Source organism: Saccoglossus kowalevskii, chromosome 13, assembly GCF_978046115.1.
Source record: "Saccoglossus kowalevskii chromosome 13, keSacKowa6.1, whole genome shotgun sequence".
Taxonomy (NCBI): Eukaryota; Metazoa; Hemichordata; class Enteropneusta; family Harrimaniidae; genus Saccoglossus; species Saccoglossus kowalevskii.
Genome location: NC_140653.1, coordinates 24,880,434 through 24,893,381, shown reverse-complemented (window position 1 = coordinate 24,893,381; position 12,948 = coordinate 24,880,434). Strand labels below are relative to the sequence as shown.

Here is a 12,948-nt window from a genome sequence, read left to right as displayed (position 1 = left end):
CCCAACTCTGCAGGAAGCTAAATTTGGGCCAACTTCAATCCAGGTGTTGTACATCACAATCTAGTTATTGTGTCCCTTCGTTTACATAAAATAATTTTAAATGGCCTCCAACTACTGTCAATTCTAGAAAATATTGTCCTGATGTAACCCCTGTGTGAGAAAGTATGTTATTGCACATAGTGTGCTTTATACCATGTTAGACGACCTGACATATGATACATGTCTAGTAGTAACTTTGATAAGCCATACATCAATTAGCCTCATATCACTAATGAAGTTCCCTAAGGGTATGTATAAACATATAGTACAAGCTAACAACAACTGTATAATGGTCATTTAATGAGCAGATATGTTGACATAGCCCACCCTAATACTATTAATAATATTCTGATCTCTCAGATTGATTTTCACATGCCTGTCATTCACTACTTAGACGGTGTTAGAAACTGTTTCCATGTGTTTGTGGTGTAACTTCACTAACCACATGGATGATGATGATGATGATATTTTACATGGAAACTCAAAGTTTCAAACTTTTTGTACTTGAGTATTACCATAGTAACTGAATTTAACTGAATATGTGTAGGGAGACAGGTCTGTCTATAAAGAATAGGCTATCTTTGCTCCAATAGTAACGAAAACGCTTACCTGAATGATGTCTGTCTGTGGCTTGCTTGTCTGTGTACAATGTCATATTTGCTTGTAGCGCATGTCTATGGTCAAAATAAGTCCTATTCACTGAAGTCACTGAATAAACGCAATTTTTTGTTTATGTGCACATTTATTAGAGATTTACCGGTACTACTAATAGACCAAATATGGTAAACCTAATACTGTAAAATTTGTATTAGACACCGTGGCTTCTATTAAAATGGTACAATGCAACAGAAGGAATGCAGCTTCTATTAGACCATCTACATATATGAGAAATGATGAATTTTTGGTTCTCAATTATTCAAAAAGATGGGTGTGACTTCTATTAAGGATGCAGCTTCTAATACAGATTTTACAGTAATATTGCTTTGTAGAAATGCTGCACGAATAACCATTGTATGTCTTTGGTATAAATGTCATAACCAGGTGTTAGTCTTTCACCAAATTACATTATCTTGTTCCTCTGTGAAAATGAGGCATGGTGCTGCTTTCTCATGGTGTCATTTACTTGATAGTTGCTAACAATGACTAATAGACCTCATAGGTGATGGAGAGTGTTTATTGAGAACGTTCCACTGTGGTGTAACTATCTCTTCATTACAATATTTTTTTTGCTCAGCTACACTTACACTTTTACCCGTGCATTTTGCATATTAAGGCCAGAATTTTTTTTATTTCTTGTTTCTCGAGTTTTTATAAGTCAATTTTTTTGAGGAGGGCGAAAAAAAAAAAAATTCTTTTTTTTCCATTAGATTTGTGCGATTCTCAAAGAATTGTAAGTGAGATCATTGATCGAAGAGAAGAAATGAAACAAAATTTTATTCCATGTATAACTTTGTATCTCATCTGCATGAGACTTCGGTGCTTTGATCATGATACTCCCACGAAAATGCAACTTGGATTTGTTATGCGGGGGGGGGGGGGGGGGGGGGGGGGATGAAGATAAAAATAAGTTTTTTTGGCGCAATTTTTTGCATTTACAAGTCGGCGGCGCGAGAAATTACGCTGAAATAAAATTTATATTTTTATATCATTTTCGACTTTTGTTCATTCGGCAGGTTCGCGAAACAAGGGATAATAAAAGTCTGGCCTAACTAATTAATTGTACTTGATGCTTTTTGTATACTTGAGTTTGGTTTTGTCTTCTACTCTTTGAGAACAACACACATTGGATAAAACTTAAAATTATTTACTAATTTTCATAAACATTAAATATTGTCAGCCTTTTACCAATCTTCTCGAGAATTAAATCTCAAAATTTAAAAAACGCCTAGCTTCCACACAAAAAAAAACTTCCATCCTGTGTCTTCTAATACGACATGGTAGTTGACACCGAGGTTATTCAGCTTTTTGTGTGCATGTATTAATAACGTGATGTATGAATATAAGTGCCGTAGTAAAGTAATATGGTAAGATTGGTCATTGTATTCTTCTTTCATGATCATTGCCATGCCACTTACGAACATAGTCATTTTTCATGCGTGATTTTTTTTCTACATGATTTTTTCTGACTGACTCGTGAAACGTGTTTTTGAGAAACTGGTTTCTTGTAATTCATACATGTACCTTACTGTGTGGTCTTTTTCTTTCTAGTTGATCTGGTATTTCTGGTAAGAAAACGAACACTGTTATATAGAAACAGACAATAAAGCCTATTGCATCATTCATTAAGGTAAGTTTGATGACACGATAGTTAATTCCTCTGTTCATCTTTCTCTTCAGTTTCTCTTCCAAATTGTCAAATTTTGTCTCTTCACTTCTAGTAATTAAAACACATGATGTAAGCGTGATTTGGGACATTAGTATAATATGACTGAAAACAGATTGGTTAATTCCTATTGCTTTCTGTAGATACAAAATGTATGGTGCTTCATTTTAAGCCAACTTTCACCGACTTTTTAACCATTTTATGAAATTGATTCCTTTAAAGCCCTCCCCAGTGACCACTTGGTTCCCCGTTGTTTTATTGCATGCATACTTATCCATTAATCTGATAAATATTGTGGGTCTTTATGTATTTTACTGAATTCTTTCATTTTTTTTCAAATCTTGCATTAACTTGGAGTTTGTACAATCTCCCTTACCATGAGCTATGCATATACATTAGTCTCCAATGCCATTTACCAGTTTCAGTGCTAAATATATTTTAAATTAGCCCAAATTTTTCTTTAAAACAGCATGTCTGCAACGAAATAGCAGGGAATGTGTAATGAGTATTTATTGTGAGTGATTAGCGGATGTTTTACACTACAAAGACACCGCGTGTTTGTCTTACTACAAGTAGTGTCATGGTGAGAGGCTGGTAACTGTATTTTTGATCTCACTGAGAGATGTCTAATTTGGCCACACTACACTTGTAGATCTCTTTAATTGGCTTCTCTCTTTCTGTGAGACCTCTTGGCTCGGCTCCTTATCATCTCCTGCTGGTGTTACCCGTACTAAGTGTCAACAATACCCGTGACATCCAACCCTCTCCATGTCTCTCACAACTCAATAAGTGGGTGTCAGGGTGAAAAAAAAAAAAAAACGTACTCATCTAAAGTAGGCAAGGCTTCAAAATAATTACTACACTTTCCATGTGGAAAACTCAACTATAGTATTCTTGAGTGAAACAGTAGGTATTAAAAAAATACAGTAAACATTTGGCTTTCTATTCTGAAGCGCAATGATTATGAATCCCCCAAAATGCAGAATTATTAGGTCTCTATAATTGTATCTAATACACTACTTGTCTGGTTTTTAGTTAACTTTATTACAATTGATTGCTATTATGTAATTCATATATACTTTACTTAATTAGTTAACTGCGATACGAAATCGTATACTCATTAACTTTAAAAAGCCGAGAATTAGTGAAATCCTCCAGTTGTATGGAAGATGCTAATTAGGGCTACTGGGAGACAATCCTTGACCTATCGAAGGGAATAATCGTAGCTATGGCCACATCATCCGGTAATTTGAGGTAGCTTGGCTAACTGTTGCCAGTCTTGTAACTTGAGGTACTTTGGCTGACTGTTCCTGGTATGCAGTGTGAAAAAGTGAGCTTAGCTAAATAATGGCGCCAAATAAGCACATGGGTGGTAATCAGACACTAATGAGATTGGTGGGATGCTCTTTTAAGTTAACTTCATCATTTGTTGTACTGCATTCATTCTTCTGAAGCTGTCTGTCTACCAGGTAAGGCTTTAGCAGTCTCTTCTCTAAGCTTTTTTTCACCCGCTACTTGTATATATAGATATACACTGTGTACAAGTCATCTAATTTTACTCTGATACATGTATGTATGTTATTATTAATACTCATGACAATAATTCTAAGTGACAAATTTGAATTATAGCAAAAATAGTGCTTATTATATTCTATTTTCTGATAAGAATTTCCTTTTAAAAAAAGGAATTCGTTGGGTGTATTTTTATACCTTTGTTTGATGTCCATGTAACTTTTATAGCATCTCTGCCAGCAAATTAAACAGAGTATTTGTATTTTGTCTATAATTGCTAGGAGTATTAATAAAAGCCTTGGTTATAAACTCTTGTTTTCTATATAAAAAAACAGTGATGCATGAAGCTTGCACGACACTTCCATGGAACACAGTATATGCAATTCTGTAGTTGTATTTTTTGTGTTGAACTCCAAGAGCAAATGTGTCAGGTTTTGTCCATCAACGGAGGTTTACATGCATTATGCTAGTTTGGAAAATATTTTCATGGATGGGAACATGTTAATTTTATTCTGTTGTTGGTGATAAGAGTGGTGGCATCATTCGTTTTCTATATGTGTACCTGGTGTTATTAGTTAATGAAGCTGAATGCATGTTCAATAGTCACCATCTACTAAAAGTATCATCTTGAAGGTATGTTTGTTATTCTGTTTCCTCAATCTACTGACGTTCATAACAAACTGGCTGTCTTGAAGGTTTTTCTTTTCTCCAGAAATAAATGTAGGACTTGTACGCTTTTCGTAATTGATTTATTCTTTTCATATGTCCATGTTCAAAACGACGTATCCATGCAAATTATGGTAGGTATACATGCGACGACGTTTTCCTGTTTTCCCATGATACATCAATTTAAATCTTCAGTTCATAGCAGTTCAAATTGACTTTTAATGAGTGCATGTAATGGCTAGAATGTTTGTGATAGTATTATAGTGTACTTTATACCCACATCTATATTGACTCCCCTGGCTCAGTATTTGTTATGTTCTTCTGTCTTCCTAATAGACCTGTATCCTTCACCATGTGTGTAAACAATCCTTTCTAAGTTTGTCTTTGCCCCCATCACCTACGTTTATTTTTTAATGTGGCATATACACACTGTATTTACAGCTTAGGTATTTCGTAGTTTTGTTTGTTCATGGACATGTACATGGACAACATGTATGGTCTTAGTGTTATTAAGTGTTCCCTCTGACAGGAAAGATTTTGTAGGGATCTTGATTCAAAAAAATCAAGGTTAGTTAAGCTTGTTTTCTGCTGGAGAGAGAGGTCTATAAAAATAAATAAAAATTGTATGCAGCTTTGTGTGGACTTAAGATGCAAACAAATATTTTTCACATATTTTGTCACATCAAATGTGAATTTAATTTTACGCCAAATTACAAATTCCGTAACCATACAGGAGTTTCGCTAAGTTCTTGGGTAGGATGCTAGATTCAGGAAGTAGGAGTCCAAAATGCGGCGCTTACAAGCGTGAGTCTTAAAATACAGAGTAGTCAGCTTAACAAGCCAAGTAGACAGCTATTTTGCTGTCGGCCACCTCTTAACAAAACCCCTGCTATAGTAAGACGTTTTTTCTAGCTCATATCAATGTATGATTTTCTGTTGCGTCACTGACACGCCACAACAAATCTCTGTGTGCCAGTGACACGTTTGAAATACACAATAGTGTTATATTCGTCAAGTAGATTGCTATGGCTTTGAGTCATGAATTTGTTACCTAGCACATCTGGTAAAGTGGCTACTGTTTTTCAGGAACGTTATAATGCTGGCTTAGTTCAAAAAAGGGATTAGCCTTTTCAAATCTCATGAATCTATTGCCTGATGCATTTACGTATATTACAACCTGGTTGATGGGAGTGTGCGAATGAAAATTTAGAAATCAACCTAGGTGCAGAACAGAGTAGACTAGGAATGATAAACTAAAAAGTGACTATGTACATGTTGATGTTAAAGTGTGGATGGGTAAATTATTAGTGCCGCCCTGCCTCACCCACATAGAATACATTACTGTCTATGTAAAATTTCTCCAAAAAACAAACAAAAACATTGTCTTCCCATTCCTTCATTCCTCAGTCACACATTGTCACTGTAAATCCTCTACAGGTAACCCTGTCACTACTACAAAATCATTTGCACTACCGTTGGTTTTTGCAAAATGGAAGCGGTTTACAGTACGAAAACCATACCGTAATTTAAAGCTGCCCTGTTATTTCGCTGACCAGCTATTTTTGTACACAAGAAATACATGCGTATGTTGTTTCCTGTTTGCCATCTGTTTACCTTCTTTCTGTCCCTCATCCTGTCTACTGAACAAATGTTATCTTGAGTGATTGACAAAATGTATATGGTATAGAAAGGTATATGACTGAAACATTGAAGAGAAAAACTGAAATATTGCAGTCTCACCATCTGTTTGTAAAAATTACAATATTCTTTAATTGACGATTGATGGGAAAAATTCAAGAAATATCTGAAGAAATTTAATATAACCCTAAAGTTTTACTTTCTGAATCCTGCAAAGGTTCACCTTTCAGTTTGGTTATTTTGATTTTGCAACATTGTCTCTATTGCCTTACTGCACAGTCTCGGTCATCATTACATGTCTTTTCATTACATTTCCATACATACAAACTTCTCAAAATGAGCTATAACTTTGAAAATCATGAAATAGTTGGTAATGGTATGCATAGTGAAACAAATATCTATCTGCAGCACATTTTTGTAATCTATTTTTAATAGTAGCACATTGTATCAACGTTTTTGAATAGTTTAAACGTATTTCTTTATCATACACTTTTCTTTGTTAACATATGGATACAGAAGTGTTATTGCATGTGATGGAAATGAAATCTTGTCACAGAACACAAACTTTCGCACACCACAAAATGTTTTTTGTTGCCATTATTATTACTATAAGCAGGAAAATAAGCATAATATCCGAAGAATATACTTTGTTTTTTTTATATGTGCTCCTAATAGAACAAATACAGTAGCACATGCATATAATTTTAGAAGAAATAATTATTTTATGAGCAATTAAAAAATAAACTCTGGGGGGATAATCTTAGGCCATTGGTCTCAATTAGGTTATTTTAGGAAACCAATTTGTGTATGTTTGTATTCACTGAATTGAAGTACATTTAGTAATAATTCACAGGTCGGTGCTTATAGTGTACTGATTAGACTGGTTCTATCTGATTCGTAGTTCTGTTGCCCAGTTTGTATTTATTCATAACAAAAGGGCCCACACGTCGGGGCATTTTAGCGTGTCATTGAATGCTGCATTGTTTGTTATAAAACAAAATGAGTCCTTGAGCATATGTCAAAGCTGTTTTGCTATGATTTTTAAGTTATAACCCATTTTGACAAGTTGGAAGGAGTCTGTATGGAATATAATAATGAAGATACATGATGGCAGAGGCATCTGATAATGTATGGAACTATGGCTGATGAAAGTTTGTCTATAAAGAACAAGTAAAACATGGTAACATTAATCCACACAACATCTACAGCATGCTGTGATAAAAAGCGTAATGAATTTTTCAAGTGTTTTATTGGGGAGGTGTAGATGTTCTTCTTATAGCACTTAGTTGATAATCAGATAAACTCTTCAGTTGTTTTGACTTGTGCTGGTGTCCTTAGGGACTACACCTGAGTGTTTGCAAGTTTAAATCAGTTACACCGTGTTAGTTACAGCTCCTGGACAATAGTTCTGTTTTTTTGCTTTTGCTAGTGATAATGACATTTCAGGCAACCCTGAGTGAGCATTGAACATGCTACTTGCTTGTATGATTGATATATAGCAGTTACGAGAACATTTTGAGTAAAATAAATATATGCAAAGGTTGAGTGCAGATATGTAAATGATTCATCTTGGACATGGTACTGGTCTAAGCATGTTCAGCTGATTTTGTTAGTATCAATGTTTACATATAGTCTGGGCTTAGTTTCCATTGTAACTCTGCATAATATGCTTTGAACATGACAAGGTTCGAAAGCTGGTAACTAATATGATAATGAGATTTTTACTTGCATTAGGCCAAAAAACAACAACAACTTATGTTGCCCTCAAGTCGGAAAATTGAAGAATTGAGTCGGTCGGTCGGATTTTTTTTTTTTTTTTTTTTTTTTAAACTTGTAAAAATAAAGGGTATCGTAAATAGCCGAGGTATATGGGGGGGGGGGGAAAGAACGCGACCCGATATTTCATATTTTTCGGTCGGTCGGTCGCTGAGGGCAACAAAACAATTTTTTTTGGCCTTACCTGTATACCAGATCACTCAAATATTATTGATATATAGTTAAAGGATGGCGATTGGGACGCTAATGGTATTTAATGGCCTGTTCAGGGTTCAAGTTTTAGGTTTTTTTCTGCAGCCTCTTCACTGGATTGTGTGTTGTCACAGCTTATGTATGTCTCGTAACTGCTTTTGTTTAAAAAGACAACGGGCCAGTGAACTGTAGAAATCACACCAGTTTTATGTACATAGTGAACTACATGTTGGATTAAACAACAAATCACCTGCTTAGCCACTTCCACACAGCTTGCTGATCTGGAAATCGTTGGTTTGAATTCAGAGTGCTGCTGCTGTAAAAACAACATGTACCTTTATCAATTATGTTAGCACATGCCCTACTAATAGAGCGAATACAGTATCAACTGTGTATTTGGGGACTTGACTACTAGTACTGTCTCAAAAAGCCAATATGTGGCCAACTTGCCATATATATCCTGTGTGTTTATCTGAATCAACGTACTGCAGATAATTATTGAATTTAAAGTGCAGTAGAACGTCGATTATCCAGACTGTTAGGGGGACATGCTTTTTGTTCGGTTATGCAAACAGTTCGGATATGCGATCTTGTGTGGGCGTGCTCAAATTTACAGGCTCACGTACACACAAATTCTAACGCACATGACTGTAATAAAATCAAACAATAGTACATGTAGAGTACGTTATTAAAAACATTTTTATTTAATCAGTAATACATTGTAATAAAAATGTTGCATGCTGGAATGTTAAAAAATGTTTCAAAATGTCCGTAAAATGTAGCGATAATAAAGTTCCTTTGCTTCTTTCTTGGGAAAACCAAGTCCCGGAACCAAGTGAAGACGGATTTCTCTGAACGATCGTCATAGGCTGTTTTCGTTATCTTTCGTTTAAGTCCTGCACTTGAATCCATTTTACTGAAAAAATCCAGCAGCTTTTGTTTTGCCTTGATATCGGATATCGTCGATTTACCAACACCATACTCGGTAGACAGATTGCTTGCGGTTTTGCCACGTTCTAGTCGATTTATAATTGACACCTTCGTGTCCAAATCAAGCACACCGCGTTTGCATTTCACTGGGGGTAGCCATGCCAACGCTAGATAAAAGACGCTGATAAAGTAAACAGGTGAAAGGTCGCTTCGTATTCGCTGTGTAGAGATCGGCTCGATGTTACCAGATTGCTCGGGGATTTTCGAATGGTAAACTGCTAAAGATGTCCCGATTTTATTTGATTCAGCAAAGTTGTTAACACCTAGAACGATTGACATAATAAATTATGTAAAAATCCAGGTTGGCTACTGTGATCATCGGACGTAAACACTTCGACACTGTGAACCATCAAACGGCCCGCCGACTGTGGTCATTGGTTGCCGATGTCTGCTGATAAACCATCAAAAAGGCACACCAAGGGGTTGTCGTTTCGTCTCTTTTTCACTGCACTATTAAACTGGCGTTGCTTCTGTGGCAAAACATCCCAGAAGTTATTTTTTTTTTATTCCGAAAAGGATGCGACTTCTGATACTGGACATTAAAATTAAAAATCGGGAAAAAACATGGGATCCGCGTTTCTTTGACGGCAGTGGAACCCCGTACAATTTTCACGGGAAACGTATCCGAACTGCGGTGACTTACAACTTGGTAAAGTTAAGGATCTGACTGTAAACAGCGGAGAAGACATTTGATGAAGTTTGTGTTTTTAAGACATTTTTTATTTACAGTGGAACACTGGTGTGTCGTAATAGGCTTGTCTGAATTTAGGAAATTATTAGGAACTGTAATTTGTTTCATTGTCTGCGCGTGAAAGACGTCAGATTACATGTTGATAACAGCTTTATTGAAAGTGTTGCACCAGGAAATCACACAAGACTACTGTAGTATTTATTGTTCACAGTTGACTTTTGTATTATACGGAACACAGCCAGACCTGCATACAAACTTTGGGGGACACACAGTAGGTTCGGATAAATGAACATTTCGGATAATCGACGTCAGGATAATCGACGTTCTACTGTAATAAACAAGAGACTTGAAAAAAAAAATGCTCTGTTCAGACAGATTTTTGGTCTAAAAGGGTTGGGTCAGACACAAGCTCCCCTGCAGAGGGATTTATAATGCGAGAAACAGTTTGTCATATAGACTTCTGTTGTTTTGATCGTGTATTTTCACTGATCACTTTTATATTTGCCTCCAGGGCTACATTTGTCTTTGATATCTTGATGACGTAAATGGAAGTGTCTGGTGTATCATGCCAAGTGTTTGTATGTCATTCCCCTCAGGTCTATATGCTAGTTTCTAACCATCTTTGTCTGGGTCTTGATGGATTGAGTGATATGTTGAAATAAAGTATTTGCTCAGTATTTGCTCTTTTAGACGCGCGTATGCTATAATACGTAAATGACAGTAAAAAATTAGTGTAAATGAATCAAATTAGTTTGGTAGACTTAAAAAACAATTTTATGTCTATAATGGAGGTATGCTTCTAATATTTGGCAAATGGAGTACTGTAATCGTTCTACATGTAGTACTTGTACATGTATAAGGTAGTAGAACATAGCCTTACGTAATTGACAAATATGATCAAAATAAGTCATATTTTAATGATCCTGCATATAAGAAATGCACTTCTAATATAGTATATATGGTAGCTGTCATAGAAATCTCATAATCTTTTATTTTTTATAACTCGTTTTTGTAATGTAAGTGAGAACTTTAAATTCTATACCTATCGATAATGTGCTATAATTGATGATGTATGAAATAGTATAGTCCCTTGCTGTAACACCAAATAGGGAGTGACTTTTAAGTGATGAGCAGAACTTGTTGTTACAGGTATATTCCTTCTTTATGTTGTGCTGATATTAATAAGTAAATTGGTGATTAATATATATTATTTATTGCTTTTATTGAAATTATTCAAAACACTGTGCTGTTTTGAGACATTTGTGAGAATACAAGTTTGAAAACTTGTTGTAACTTGTTCTTTCTTGTTAAATTTATAGTATAGTGAACAGAAACAGAGTATGTCTAATGATACGTTGTTGAGTGTTTTTGCGGGAAGGGATATCCAGTATATTCGTGAGTTGGTTGTCACGCTGATATCCTATACTGTGCTATTGTCATTTGTTAAGAGTGTTCATCTAAGATATGATGTCAGGGAGGAAAAGTGTTGAAGTGAATGATATCTAAGAGGTTGTCAACTCGTCAAGAATATATTTCAAATGGAGTGCTGTATTCAGTAGATTGCTCTGTGTATGTAGACAGCTCTAGCCCTGTCTGTCAAAAAATGACAGTTTTGTCTGTGATGTCAGATGACACAGATCTTGTGATGTCCATCGGTCTTGAATAAATGTTTTCTTATGCTTAGACCTGATTGCTCCATATTTACCAGCAATATTGTTTTCTCAGACTTAGTTAGGCTCAACCGTATCCTCGATATTTTAGTTTTAAGCGATTATTTTTATTTAATATCAATGTTTATTATTTCTCTTCTTAAACCACAAGCTAACTCAGTAACTTTGGTTTCATAGTGACCATGCTGTGTAGGTACCTTTGGTGTTGCCTGAATGCACCTTTAATATGGTTCATTATGAGAAAATGTATGTTCTACATATTTCCAATATGTGCATTGACTAAAAATTACATCCAGTTCATTACCATTGATATTATAATAATGCAAACCCCAACTCTGAATATTTTGGTAAATTATAAAAAAAAAATAATGAAGAAAAATTGTTGATTTCTCAGTATCATAAATAATGACTCACCTTTACCAGTCACTATAGCAACATGTGTTGAAAGAATCTATTGTCGATAATGAGCTCTGTCCCTGGATTGTCTACTGAACAGATGCTGGCACTGCTAATAAATAATACATGAAGTATCATTGTTAATCTTCCCAAATTCACTAGTTTGACAGTGTTTATCAGGTGAGCTACATGTCGTATTTGTCTTTCTGGCTGTTTTCACTCTTTCTTACTGTGATATTGTTTTCGAATTTCAGGGATTTATTATGACAACTAGATGATACTGATTCGGGCATTTTGTATTGTTATTTTGCTATTATGGCTTATCATTGTTTACTCTATCAAGAGTTAAAACGGTTTGTTGTAAAGGCGTTCTATTATACTACTATATACCTGTTTGTGTTCAGATGGTGACAGTCGATGGTCATCTTCTGATGTTTTGCTTCCATTCCCACTGTTGTGAAAAGAGAATTATTGATACATTATTTTTCAAGTTAGTTTGTTGCCTGAAGTATGTTGTTGACTACCTAGCAAAACATATTTTCAGATGACAGAGTACTGTTTTAGACACTTATCTATTCTTTTCTGCTTTTGTTTAAATGTAAATATCGATACTTGTATTGATTGTGATTTTGTTGTTGATAAATTTATATGTTCGCTGATGTTGGCTTATTCATTGATGACCAGGTTTATATTGTGCATTTGACAGTTGAAACTGCTCAAGCAGAATTTATCGCCTCAATGTATCTAATTTTATGCTGGAGAAATTTTGAGTATGAACATTTTTGATGTTGAATGTTGAGATAACTACGTTTTTAAACCTTTTGAACAAAATAAATGCATCAATTTTTTTTTCTTCTTCAATAGTTCTGATTAGAGCCTAGAGCCAATGTGAAAATTCTGTGTATTTTTAGTGCAAAATTAAGAAAGAATTTATAGAAAAATACATAAAAATGAAGCACTGAATTTCGACTGAATAAGCTATGGCATTCACGGTTTGAAAGATAGATACCAAAAATCGTTACTTATTTGCAACTAGTAATGCCTTTGATAAATAG

General features: G+C 34.9%; 1 protein-coding gene across 8 annotated transcripts in view; it reads left to right on the top strand.

Annotated features, from left to right (window-relative positions):
• LOC100313657 (myocyte enhancer factor) overlaps positions 1-12,948 on the top strand; it is a 75,386-nt gene that overhangs the window by 31,457 nt on the left and 30,981 nt on the right. For 7 of the 8 annotated variants that reach the window (NM_001168117.1, XM_085506671.1, XM_085506670.1 and 4 more), the window contains 1 exon segment: positions 2,248-2,326. The gene's annotated coding sequence lies outside the window, so the exon portion shown is untranslated. 8 annotated transcript variants of the gene reach the window in all.